This window comes from Bison bison, unplaced genomic scaffold (genome assembly GCF_000754665.1).
Source record: "Bison bison bison isolate TAMUID 2011002044 unplaced genomic scaffold, Bison_UMD1.0 scf7180017864383, whole genome shotgun sequence".
Classification (NCBI taxonomy): Eukaryota; Metazoa; Chordata; class Mammalia; order Artiodactyla; family Bovidae; genus Bison; species Bison bison.
Window position 1 is genome coordinate 7,294,366 of NW_011494955.1, and position 12,555 is coordinate 7,306,920.

The following is a 12,555-nucleotide window of genomic DNA, read 5'->3' on the forward strand; positions in this document are numbered from 1 at the left end:
TCTCCTAAAAAGCATGGTGGTGAAGGTTCTTTGCTGTAGATGCTAATGACATGAGCTGGGTGGGTCTTGGTGGAGAAGTCACACTGATTTATGTTTGGATAAGAACTCAGGACTCTGAGGTATGATACAACCTTCTTATAACTCGGATGATCGGGTGTCTTTCTAAAACAAATTAACTCTCCAAGGGAGATGGTGGGATGTGGAGTAGCAACCTAGGGCTATAAGAGGAACTCAGCAAAGTCTGGTGAGAGAGGACAGAGAGAGAGAGGTGGTCATCTACTTACATGGGGTGGACAGAGGACACCTTTAAAGATATGACAGAAGATAACCAGAGAGGTAGTTGATATTTCCTAAGCCACTTCATATGCAGTGTGTTATCATGGGTGTTGGGAGGAAGTCTGTGGTAGAAGGGCCTGTGGGCTCTGGCTACTCACAACTGCTAGTCTCAAAGTAGAGACAGCATACAGTGATACATGGGATCCCTGGTTGGATTTCTAGATTCTATGTGTACAGAAAAAGGAAGGTTTGGGGAAGCGGGGAACAAAACTAAAGCTGTTTAGTAAGGCTTCTTGGAAAAAATGAGTGTGGATTAGTGCCTATTGAGACAAAAGCCTTCCTGTCTTACAGTTGTAGGTTGGAAAATAAGGTGGACAGGACGATGGATTTCCTTCCCCTGTTTTCATCTGAGGACTGTAATTAGAAGTTTTGGGTTGATAGTTTGAGAAAAGGGAAATAGAGAATCGCAGGGAGAAGGAGAGAAGGAACTGACTTTCACTTTTGACATCAACATATCACATCACCTTTTAATCCTTTTCATATCCTTCTTGGCTTTTTGCAGCTCTCTTTCTGAATCCTGTTTGGAAAATCTGATTCTTTGTAGTAGCCCATCTAGTCACTGAAGAGCTCCAGAAGCAAAGGCGTCTGCTTTTGGATTTGTCCTGTTGATGATCTTGTTTGATATGATAGAAAGATTCTTGTTGTTCAGTCGCTAAGTTGTGTCTGACTCTTCTCAACCCCATGGTGCGGCACACCAGGCTGCTCTGTCCTCCACTGCCTTCTGGAGTGCTCAAAACTGATGATGATGTTATCCAACCATCTCATCCTCTGCTGCCCTCCTCTCCTTTTGCCTTCAGTCTTTCCCAGCATCAGGGGCTTTGCCAATGAGTCAGCTCTGTGCATCAGGTGGCCAAAGTATTGAAGCTTCAGCTTTAGCATCAGTCCTACCAGTGAATAGTCAGGGTTGATTTCCTTTAGGATTCACTGGCTTGATCTCCTTGCAGTCGAAGGGACTCTCAAGAATCTTCTCCAGCACCACAATTTGAAAGCATCAGTTCTTCGGCTCTCAGCCTTCCTTACGGTCCAACTCTCACATCCATACATGACTACTGGAAAAATCATAGCTCTGACTATATGGACCTTTGTTGGCAAAGTGATGTCTACTTTTTCGTACACTGTCTAGATTTGTCATAGCTTTCCTTCTAAGGAGCAAGGGTCTTTTAATTTTATGGCTGCAGTCACTATCTGCAGTGATTTTGGAGCCCAAGAAAAGAAAACCTGTCACTGCTTCCACTTTCCCCCCTTCTATTTGACATGAAGTGAGGGACTAGATGCCATGATCTTAGTTTTTTTAATGTTGAGTTTCAAGCCAGCTTTCCTTGTCAAGAGGCTCTTTAGTTCTTCACTTTCTGCCATTAGAGTGATATCATCAGCATATCTGAGGTTGTTGATATTTCTGTCAGCAATCTTGATTCCAGCTTGTGATTCGTCCAGCCTGGCATTTCATATAAAGTACTCTGCATATAAGTTAAATAAGTAGGGTGACAATATACAACTTTGAGTACTCCTTTCCCAATTTGGAACCAGTCTGTTGTTCCGTGTCTGGTTCTAACTGTTGCTTCTTGACCTGCATTTAGGTTTCTCAGGGAAGGTAAGGTGGTCTGGTATTCCCATCTCTTTAAGAATTTTCCGGTTTGTTGTAATCCACACAATCAAAGGCTTTACCATAGTCAATTAATCAGAAGTAGATGTTTTTCTGGAATTCTCTGGCTTTCTTCATGATCCAACAATGTTGGCAATTTGATCTCCGGTTCCTCTGCCTTTTCTAAACCCAGCTTGTTTGTCTGGGAGTTCTTGGTTCACATACTGCTAAAACCTCGTTTGAAGGATTGTGAGCATAACCTTGCTAGCATGTGAAATGAGCACAGTTGTTCAGTAGTTTGAACATTCGTTGGTATTGTCCTTCTTTGGGATTGAGGCTTCTGCTTTTGCTTTTGCATTTGTCAAGTTGATGATCTTATTTGATATGATAGAAAGGTTAAGAATGGATTATTATGGATTCTGACCGAAATTAAACCTGAAAATATGTCAAATCATGGCTGAGGAATGTTGGATTTCACATCGGCGGCTCTGGCTCTCAGTTTACCCAAAGAGTGGTATAATGATACTCATGTAGTGTCTGCACGTAGTATTGGCTCCATGGATATTGAGGGAAGGAAGCAAAATGTTTTGGTCTACATCTACATGGATTTTGGATTATATTTGGGTAGGTGGATTTTGTCAACACCAGGTTGGTATAAATTTGGAATGTTTTGGTCTATATCAGGATAGGTTTTCGCTACTTCGAATTCAGCCTCTGTCAGACTGGAATGGGATTTGTGAGGGGTAGTGCTGTGGGTGGTGGGGTAGCTAGTTGAGTTGGATGAGGTAGCTGTTTGGGGGCTGCCACAGCTTTCAAGTTCAAGTCTTGGTTGCAACTGGCAATATTTACTTGCAGAATTATGGTTTCTAGCCTCAGTGGGAGAACATGAAGCAGCTTCTACCCTAAGGAGTTTCTATTTTAGAAAGGGAGACAGAGTATTCTCCCAAGTAGCATTCAATCAGACTGCAGCACAGAGTAAGCCCATAGGTGGAGGGAAGATGCATGGGACAAGTGATCAGTTTGGTGAGGCTGCTTTTTGGAAGACTTCTGGGAGAGAAGACTGCATATGTATTTCCCTTGGTAAGAGTTGAATTTGGTCACTTTGGCTTTCTTTCCAAACTTTCAGGGGGAACTTCCTGAGCTTGACTTTTCTCTCCTCAGGGGAGATGTAACAGACTTATTACACTGAAATGGTTTCTCCCTAATAGACTCTTACTTTTCTTCACAGACCAAGACTGAGGTTTTTTAAAAAATTATTGTTGTCTTTTAGTACTGAGGTCTGTATTCGTGTGTGTATATTAAACTGGATCTGAATAGTTGAGCAAACTGGATTTGTTTGTTTTGTTGAGTTTGCTTTGTTTTGTTTTGTATTTTTGGTGGGAGGCATGAAAGAAAGGCCTCAATAAGGCTGGATTTATTGAATTATAGCCCAGGCTTCACACCATTATGAAGATGTAGTTTGAACTGATGTTTCCCTGGAAAACTTGAACAAAGGGCCAAGATGGAGCAATTCCCCCTCTTCCATGCAGCCTTCTCAGACGTGCCTTGATGGACAGAAGAGACACCCTAATCTCGCCAACACTGGAGAATGAAGCCCTACTACTGTTATCTTCTGTCAGCTGTAACATTGACTGGGGTCTTGACATGCCCTTGTCTCTGATGTAAATATCATACTGTTCATTTCTGATTTAGGAATACCCTTTCCGGTTCCTGGTTTATGTATCTTTTACTTATTTTGGGAGTTGGGGAAACATTTATAAACTGCCTCTAATTGTGCATTCCCAGAGGGGAGAATCCTCTGTCACCATTGCCTCGCACTGTATATAAATTAGTGTGTGGTGATTTGGAGGTGATGAAGGTTCTGTTAATGATTTAGGGGGAAAAAGACATTGGTTTTGGCTGAATTCTTTTGCACAAAGAATCATTCTGGTGCCTGAGTTTTCTAACTTGCAATTTGTCTTTGTATTCATTTACACTTAGTTGAACTCTGGGTTTTAATAGTTTGAAAACATTCTTTCTCACATGGAAAGTTTTTGTGGTTTCCATAAGAAACCAAAATCCATATAGGATTTGTCCAGTTTTTCACTTTAGACCCAACCCCAAAGTAACAGAATCCATCTGTGTACTAATAAGCAGACAGTATGGGATAAATGATAGCCAATTCAGAACATTCTCTTCTCTGGGAGCCTACAACACATAGGTTTTTGTGCATACCTCCACAATCCTCCTGAAACAAGGAAAATCCTATTCTAAACAATATCCAGCCATTTGACTACTAGACCACCCCTCTCTACTATAGTGTAATATTAAACTTAGTTATTACAGTTTGAGTATCATATCATGCTGCTTGCTGGCAAAGCACTAGATGACTTATTTTCCAAATTAAGTAAAGCAATGAAAGTAATAAAACTCCGTTGTCTGTTCAGTCTTTGGACATCAAGGGGATGACACTGGAGCAAATAAAAAACGTCACAGATAATATGCTTTGTCTCAGATAATTTGGGTTATTCCCTTTGCACTTTTACTTTGTCATGGGAATTCACTTTTCCCTGCCAGTGCCCAGTTGACTGTACCTCAGGCTTTAGCGGGAAGGAGAAGTCAGCTCCATGTCACCATTCATGACTCCTGCTCTTTCCCCCAACTGGGTGTTCTCCCAGTGCCAAGTTCTAGGCCAGTGAATTATACCGCTGGACCCTAACGAGGGGAGAGACAGGGCAAAGAGAACATACTGGTGAGATCAAATGCCTGTAGGTGTGGCTAGAGAAGCTTCCTGAAGAAGGGTCATGTTGAAAAAGGTTTGGAAGGAGGGTATTCTGTGCAGAGGCAGAGAGGGACAGTCTGTGCGAGGGCAGTCCTGTGAGTGACAGCGAAGTGTTCATGTGTGGGAAAGGTTTGTCCTATTCAAGTAGAGAGCCAAGGAGAAGGTTAATAGTAGGACTACATGATAGAAGAACAACAAAAAGAAAGTCCTGAAAATACCATTATAGAAGTTCAGATTTAGCAGAGATCAGGAAACTGCAGGTCTGGTTGGGAGAAGGGGTGTGTATGTGTGTGTGTGTGTGTCTTTTTAAGACTTGAAGAACGTGTCATTTTCTAGAAGGAGGGTAGAGGGCACTCACACTTCAGTTATCTGCTGCAATGCAGCAGTCAGGGCAGTCGTGATTTAGGGCTGTCGTCTGCTTCAAGGAAGGGCAGCACTCTCTGATGGCTGCTGGGGGAATCTGAGTGGGATCTGAGAGCAGCTCATCGTTTAGAAGGACCAATTTTATGGACCAGGAGGGTGGACCAGAGAGTCTGGCAGGAGGCTGGCCCTGGATACACAGTATTTGCCAGCTATAGGAACCTACTGGATAGATAGTGGGGACAAGGTGCTGAGTATTTAAGTGATTTCATGTTAGCTGAATTGAATTGACAGCTAGGTTGGTGATCCCCAAATATCTGAAACCAGTGATTTTGGGTAAAATTCCTTAGGTTTAATCTAAATTTTAATGCAATTTCCCTGAATAAAATTAGGATCCTTAGATGCTGCTTTGCCAATGCCCTGTCTTTGGGCATATCTGGCGCCTTCTTCCTTGTGAAACTAAAATGGAAAGACAGTCCTTTATTTTCTCTGTTGATCTTCCTATACTCATAGCATTTCCATACACCCATTATTTCTCATCTGGAGTCCATACCCTATAATAACCTTTACAAAATCATGAGGAGATCCATATAAAGACCAAGAGGTCTATGCTGATGTCTGAAGTCCATCGGCCTTTGTGCTTATTTCTATGGATGATTAATAAGTATTAAGAATGTTCTAGGTATTATGAGCTCAGAGCTGGGCACAGACGTGGGTTATGATGGGAACACTAATGCTCATTTTTATATTCTACCAAGTCTGATCTCTGGTCACCAACAGTCTAACTGTCCTGATCAAGGTGATGTAGCTGAAGTCCTTTCCCCCAGAATCATCATGAATTTGTAGCTCTGGAATGGGGTTAATCATGTTTTAGAGTGACCGACATGTTGACATTTTTGTAATCCTGGGTTCTTCTGGGTTAAGGATAAGGAAGAGATTGCTGTTCTCTGGCAAACATTTCCAGTCTGCTCCTGATTGGCAGCCAAGTCTAGGGAGCAAATGGCCAAGTGAATTAGGAAGCTTAAAAGACGTTTTGTTAAACCATCCTCATTAAACTGGCACCGTCTGCCTTCCTGTTCTCCTTTGTCCCAGTTGGGGCTGTCCTTTGTGACAGATGTTTCTTAATGGTGTGTGCCGGCAGCATCTGGAAGCCTTGGGTGACGGTTGAGGTTTAGGAAGGCCAAATCTGGAGGTATTTAGATTGTCAGGGAAGTTGCAACCATCTTCCTGTCATTGGGCTCCCATTTTAAAAACTGTCTGTTTCCCCACCCTCATCTTCCTTTAGCCAAAGAGAATAAGGTTTCATTTCTTTCTCTAGTTCTTCCTAACCTGAACTGAAGATGGTTTTGTTCTTCTCAAGAATGAGGTAGTAAACAGAAAAGATTTGGAATAGTATGATAAAAGGAGTCTCAGAAAGGTGACACATAGGGACTTCCCTGGCAGTCCAGTGGCTAAGACACCATATTCCCACTGCAGGGGGCATGGGTTTGATCCCTGGTGGGGAAACTAAGATCTCACATGCCGTGCATGGCTGAAAAATAGAAAGGAAAAAAAAAAAAACTAACTAAAACAAACAAAAAAAAGAAGGGTGACATATAGACATCTAGAGATGTATTGGGCTTCCTCCGTGGTTCAGTTGGTAAAGAATCCGCCTGCAATGTGGGAAACCTGGCTTTGATCCCTGGATCAGGAAGGTCCCCTGGAGAAGGGCATGGCCACCCGTTCCAATATTCTTGCCTGGAGAATCCCCATGGACAGACGAGCCTGGCAGGCTGCAGTCCATGGGTAGAAAAGAGTCATACATGACTGAGTGACTAAGCACATAGATGTATTAATATTATCCTATTATATATTTCCATTAAAAGTCAAACTAGAGGATATGGGTTAGAGTTGTGGGTAGGAATTGTAATTAAATGTAAAATTGCACTTGGGAATTATTGGAATGGCTACAGGGATGTTTTGGAATTGCCTTTCTTGGCATCTGAGAGCAAAATCTGAAGACATTTTGGCCCTTGGTTGGATTAGGATTGTAGCAGGTGGTTTATATGGAGCTTTCAGATTCAATAATCCAACTGCTTCCAGCCCATGCCCATCAGTGTCTGTTAGGGAGGAAAGCGAAGACACTGACAGGCTGACTTGGGCACTAGAATAAGAACTGGCTCCAATTGTCCAATAATAACCACTAATCTTACTCTTTGTGGAGGCAGAGTGCTCAGTAGAAAGAACATGGGCTTTGAAGTTACAAAGAACCAAGTTCAAATTCCAACACTTCTTTTTACTGGCTATATGATCTTGGGAAAGTAATTTAATCTCTCAGTCTGTGAAGTGGAGTAATAATACTTACTTCACTGAGTTGTTACGGGGTTAGATGAAACTACATATGTGCATTACTTGCAGTTAAGCAAAATTCTGGTTCTCTTTCACCTCCCTCTTCAGGTTTCTGTAATTCTTGCACATATGCCTGGTATCTCTCTTTTCCAGATACCATTTTTCTTTGCCTCCGGCTTCTGTGACTCTTCCCCAACGCCTCACAGAGTTCAAGTCTAGGGCCCTGATTTATTAATTTGTGTTAGTCCCACAAAATGACAATAACAGTATGTAGTTTTTATAACTATACTAACATGAGCCAAGGTTGTGGTTTCTTTCCAGGCATTTTTACTTGCTGACAATTTTGGTTGTAAATCAAAGACAAAGGAGTTCTATCCTCCCACCCACCCCTCTGATCTAAGTTCCTGATTTGGGGCTAGATCGTTCTGGGTAGGATTTGTTCCAAACAAAAATGATGGCAAGCTTGTTTATCTAGGCTCTTCAGGGAAGGAGACTTCATAACCTATACAATCAAGATTTCTTGATTTCCTCCTGAGTTTTTAGTTTGAAAAATATCAGAGGTAGAGAAAAGTTTCCATGAACAGTATAATTAACACCCACTTACCTTTAACCTGGAAAAGGCAATGGCACCCCACTCCAGTACTCTTGCTTGGAAAATCCCATGGACGGAGGAGCCTGTTAGGCTGCAATCCACGGGGTCGCTAAGAGTTGGACACGACTGAGTGACTTCACTTTCACTTTTCACTTTCATGCATTGGAGAAGGAAATGGCAGCCCACTCCAGTGTTCTTGCCTGGAGAATCCCAGGGATGGGGGAGCCTGGTGGGCTGCTGTCTATGGGGTCACACAGAGTCGGACACAACTGAAGTGACTTAGCATAGCATAGCATACCTTTAACCATAATTGACCAATTTTTCATATTTTGCCACATTTCATCCTCTCTCTTCTATATATACACATATATGAAATACTAATACACTCTATATTCACGTTTTGCTAATTGTTCAATAATTTTTTTATTGTAAAATGTTTCTCCCCAGTCCAGGTCCAATGCAGGGTTATGCACTGCTTTTCATTGTCATGTCTCTTTATTCTCCTGTATTAATCTGAAATAGTTCCTCAACTGGTAATTCTTGACTGACAGTTTTGAAGATTACAGGTCAATTGTTCTGAAGAAAATCAACTTTCTGGGGACTCCACTGGTAGTCCGGTGGCTAAGACGCTACACTCCCAATGCAGGGGGCCAGGGTTTGATCCCTGGTCAGTGAGCTAGGTCCCACATGCTACAACTAAAAAAAAAAGATCCTGCATGCCACAGCTAAGACCTGGCACAGCCTAAATAGATTGCCTGGAGAAGAGATTGGCTACCCACTCCAGTACTCTTGCCTGGAGAATTCCAAGGACAGAGGAGCCTGGGAGGATATAGTCCATGGAGTTACAAAGAGTCAGACATGACTGAGTGACTAATGCTTTTTCAGTGTTAATCACTGCCTAAATAAAGTAATATTTTTTTAAAAGTCAGCTTTTTGAAGAATGGGGTTTTGTGGACTGATTGTTTTCATCGTTAGATTCAGGTTACACATTTTGGGCAGGATATTATACAGGAAAGGAGCTTCCCTTGTAGCTCGATCAGTAAATAATCTGCCTGCAATACAGGAGACCGGGTTCGATTTCTGGGTTGGGAAGATCCCCTGGAGAAGGAAATGGCAACCCAGTATTTTTGCCTGGAGAATCCCATAGACAGAGGAGCCTGGCAGGCTACAGTCCATGATGTTGCAAAAGTTGGACATGACTTAGTGACTAAACTACCACCACCATTATATAAGAACATTCTTTAAAAAATTTTATTGAAGTATAGTTGATTTACAGTGTTGTGTTACTTTCTGTTGTAGAGCAAAGTGATTCAGTTGTACCATATACATTCTTTTTCATATTATTTTCCATTACGGTTTATCACAGGATATTGAATAGAGTTCCCTGTGCTATACAGTAAGACCTTGTTTATCCATCCTAAATATAATAGTTTGCCTCTGTTCGTCCTAAACTCCCCACCCATCCTGCCCTCACCCCCTCCCATCCTTCCCTCACCCCCTTCCCTCTTGGCCACCACAAGTCTGTTATAAGAACTTTACTTAAAGATGGTGGGTACCATGTGGGCAAGGACTGTCTTTTCCCCTCCTGTTATGCCTGTCATACCAAGCACAATGACTGGCGTTTGTTGCTGTTCACTTGCTAAGTCGTGTCTGACTCTTTGCAACCCCATGGAGAGGAGCATGCCAGGCCTTCCTATCCCTCACCATCTCCTGGAGTTTGCCCAAATTCATGTTCATTGAATCGGTGATGCCATCCAACCATCTTATCCTCTATTGCCTTCTCCTTCTGCCTTCAATCTTTTCCAGCATCAAGGTCTTTTCCAGTAAGTCGGCTCTTCGCATCAGGTGGCCAAAGTATTGGAGCTTCAGCTTCAGCATCAGTCCTTCCAATGAATATTCGGGGTTGATGCCCTTTAGGATTGACTGGTTTGAACTTTGTGCCGTCCAAGGCCCTCTCGGGACTTGCGTTTAGAAGATGCTTAATGAATGACCTAAAACTTTCATTGCCACTTAGGTCCATGATTTTTCTACTTGAGTAGAGGCTGAAGAGCAGCCTTCTCCTCTATCCTTGTCCCACATTTATTATAAATGTTTGGGGCTTAAAAAAAGGTAATCCAAGACCTCTGTGATGAGACCACAGAGAAGGGAAATGAACTGGGGGCTATGACGTGAGGTGAGCAGGTGTCTACCCTGGGTGGTGGTGGTGGGTGGTGAGTGCACAGGGTTCAGATAGGATAATGAGAGGATAATGTGGTGGTTTCCGATGGAAAGAAAGACAACAGAACCTAGGAGTACATGGCCTGTTTTCTTCTGGAGAGAAATTAGTTACTTAAGTTTCCAGATTTTACCATACTTCCCTCCCCATTTGAATCCTGAGAATGCCATAGTGAAAACTGATTTCTGTCCCTCCTCCTTTCCCAGAGGGGACAACCCCATAATTCTCTCCTTCTCCATCTTCCATTCCCCCCACCCCTCCCAGCCCAACACAAGTGGGTATTTTCTAACATTTATAAATGGTGGTTAGGCAGCCATTCTCTGCAGATTATTTATTGTTGAGAAAATCTATAACTCCTTGGACTTCTCATTTTGATGTTGAAGCTTTCATCCCTGTTGCCTGGGGGAAGCGAGGTTATGAGAGGTACTCTTTGCCTCTCAAAAATGTGTTTTCAGGCTTCCCTTTGGGGCCCTTTCTCTCCCTAGCTCTTATCATCTCAGACATTTCTGACAATCCTTCCTGAGGCATCTGGGGCTTGGGACCAAATTCATCTGTTTAATTCTGCAAGGCTGTGATTGCCTGATTCACACTGTTCCTGCGCCTTTTCTGGGAATCCACCTACCCCTGTCTTTGCAGCTCTCAATGTTACCGGTTTCCGAAAAAAGTGCCCTTTCTCTCCATGTCAGTGCTTGATTATCTACAGTCATGGAGGGGATAATCTAAAATAGTGAATGATACCAAGATGACTCTTATTTGATTTTTAAGTGGTGGAATCCTGGCTAAAGATTATCCATAAAGGGAACAGCTTCCATGAAAGCAATCCATCATGTTCATATCCCATGGAAGGATGGATGACATCTCTTCTTTGGTACCTAGAAAGAGAGGCAGATGGGAGAATCTCAGCTTGTGCAGTCCCCATTGTGTTATCAGAAGCACCAGACATCTAATTTCTCTTCAAGCCTTGTTTTCAAACTCTGGAGGACTAGTCCTTAGTCTGAGAGCCAAAAACTTAGTTCAAAGAATGTGAAAGTCAGTAGCCAACCTATGAAGCTGTCACTTTACCTAGGGTTCCCATCACACCCAGAGTAAAAGCCACACTCTTCACAGTGACTCTCAGGCCCTACTGAGCCTGAGAAGGATCTGGCCTCCTGCTTTCTCTCTTACCTCACTCCCTGCTGCTTCTGCTTCACTCTGCACCAGCCCCACAGGCCTCCTTGTTACTCCTCAAAAATAGGCAGTACTGCCTTACACCCGCTGGGATGGGTATTATTAAAAAACCAGAAAATAACAAGTGTTGCTGAGAAGAAATTGGAACTCCTGTGCACTGCTGATGTAAATGTGAAATGGGGCAGCCGCTGTGGAAAACTGGCATGATGATTCTCAAAAAATTAAACATATAATTACCACGTGATCCAGCATTCCCACCTCTGGGTATGTATTCAAAAGAACTGAAAGCAAGGGAACTTCCCTGGTGGTCCAGTGGCTAAGACTCTGTGCCCCCCATGTAGGGGGCCTGAGTTCAATCCCTTGTCAAGGAACTAGATCCCACATGACACAACTAATAGACCCTGTGTGCCGCAATTAAGACTCTGTGTAGCCAAATAAATGAATAAATATTAAAAAAGAGTTGAAAGCAGAGACTCAGGAAGATATTTGAACCCCTGTGTTCATAGCAGCACTATGCAAGACAGTCAAAAGGTGAAGCAACCCAAACGCCCATCAACAGATACATTTTTTTTAATGTGGTATGTGCATACAATGGAATATTATTCAGCCTTAAAAAGGAAGGACATTCTGGTACACGCTACAACACTGATGAACCCTGACATTATGCTAAGCGAAATAAGCCAATCACAAAAAGACAATATTGGATGATTCATCTTGTATGAGGTCCTTCAGTTCAGTTCAGTTGCTCAGTCGTGTCCGACTCTTTGTGACCCCATGAATCGCAGCACGCCAGGCCTCCCTGTCCATCACCAACTCCTGGAGTTCACTCAAACTCACGTCCATCGAGTCGGTGATGCCATCCAGCTATCTCATCCTCTGTCGTCCCCTTCTCCTCCTGCCCCCAATCCCTCCCAGCATCAGAGTCTTTTCCAATGAATCAACTCTTTGCATGAGGTGGCCAAAGTACTGGAGTTTCAGCTTTAGCATCATTCCTTCCAAAGAACACCCAGGGCTGATCTCCTTTAGAATGGACTGGTTGAATCTCCTTGCAGTCCAAGGGACTCTCAAGAGTCTTCTCCAACACCACAGTTCAAAAGCATCAATTCTTCGGCGCTCAGCTTTCTTCACAGTCCAACTCTCACATCCATACATGACCACTGGAAAAACCATAGCTTTGACTAGACGGACCTTTGTTGGCAAAGTAATGTCTCTGC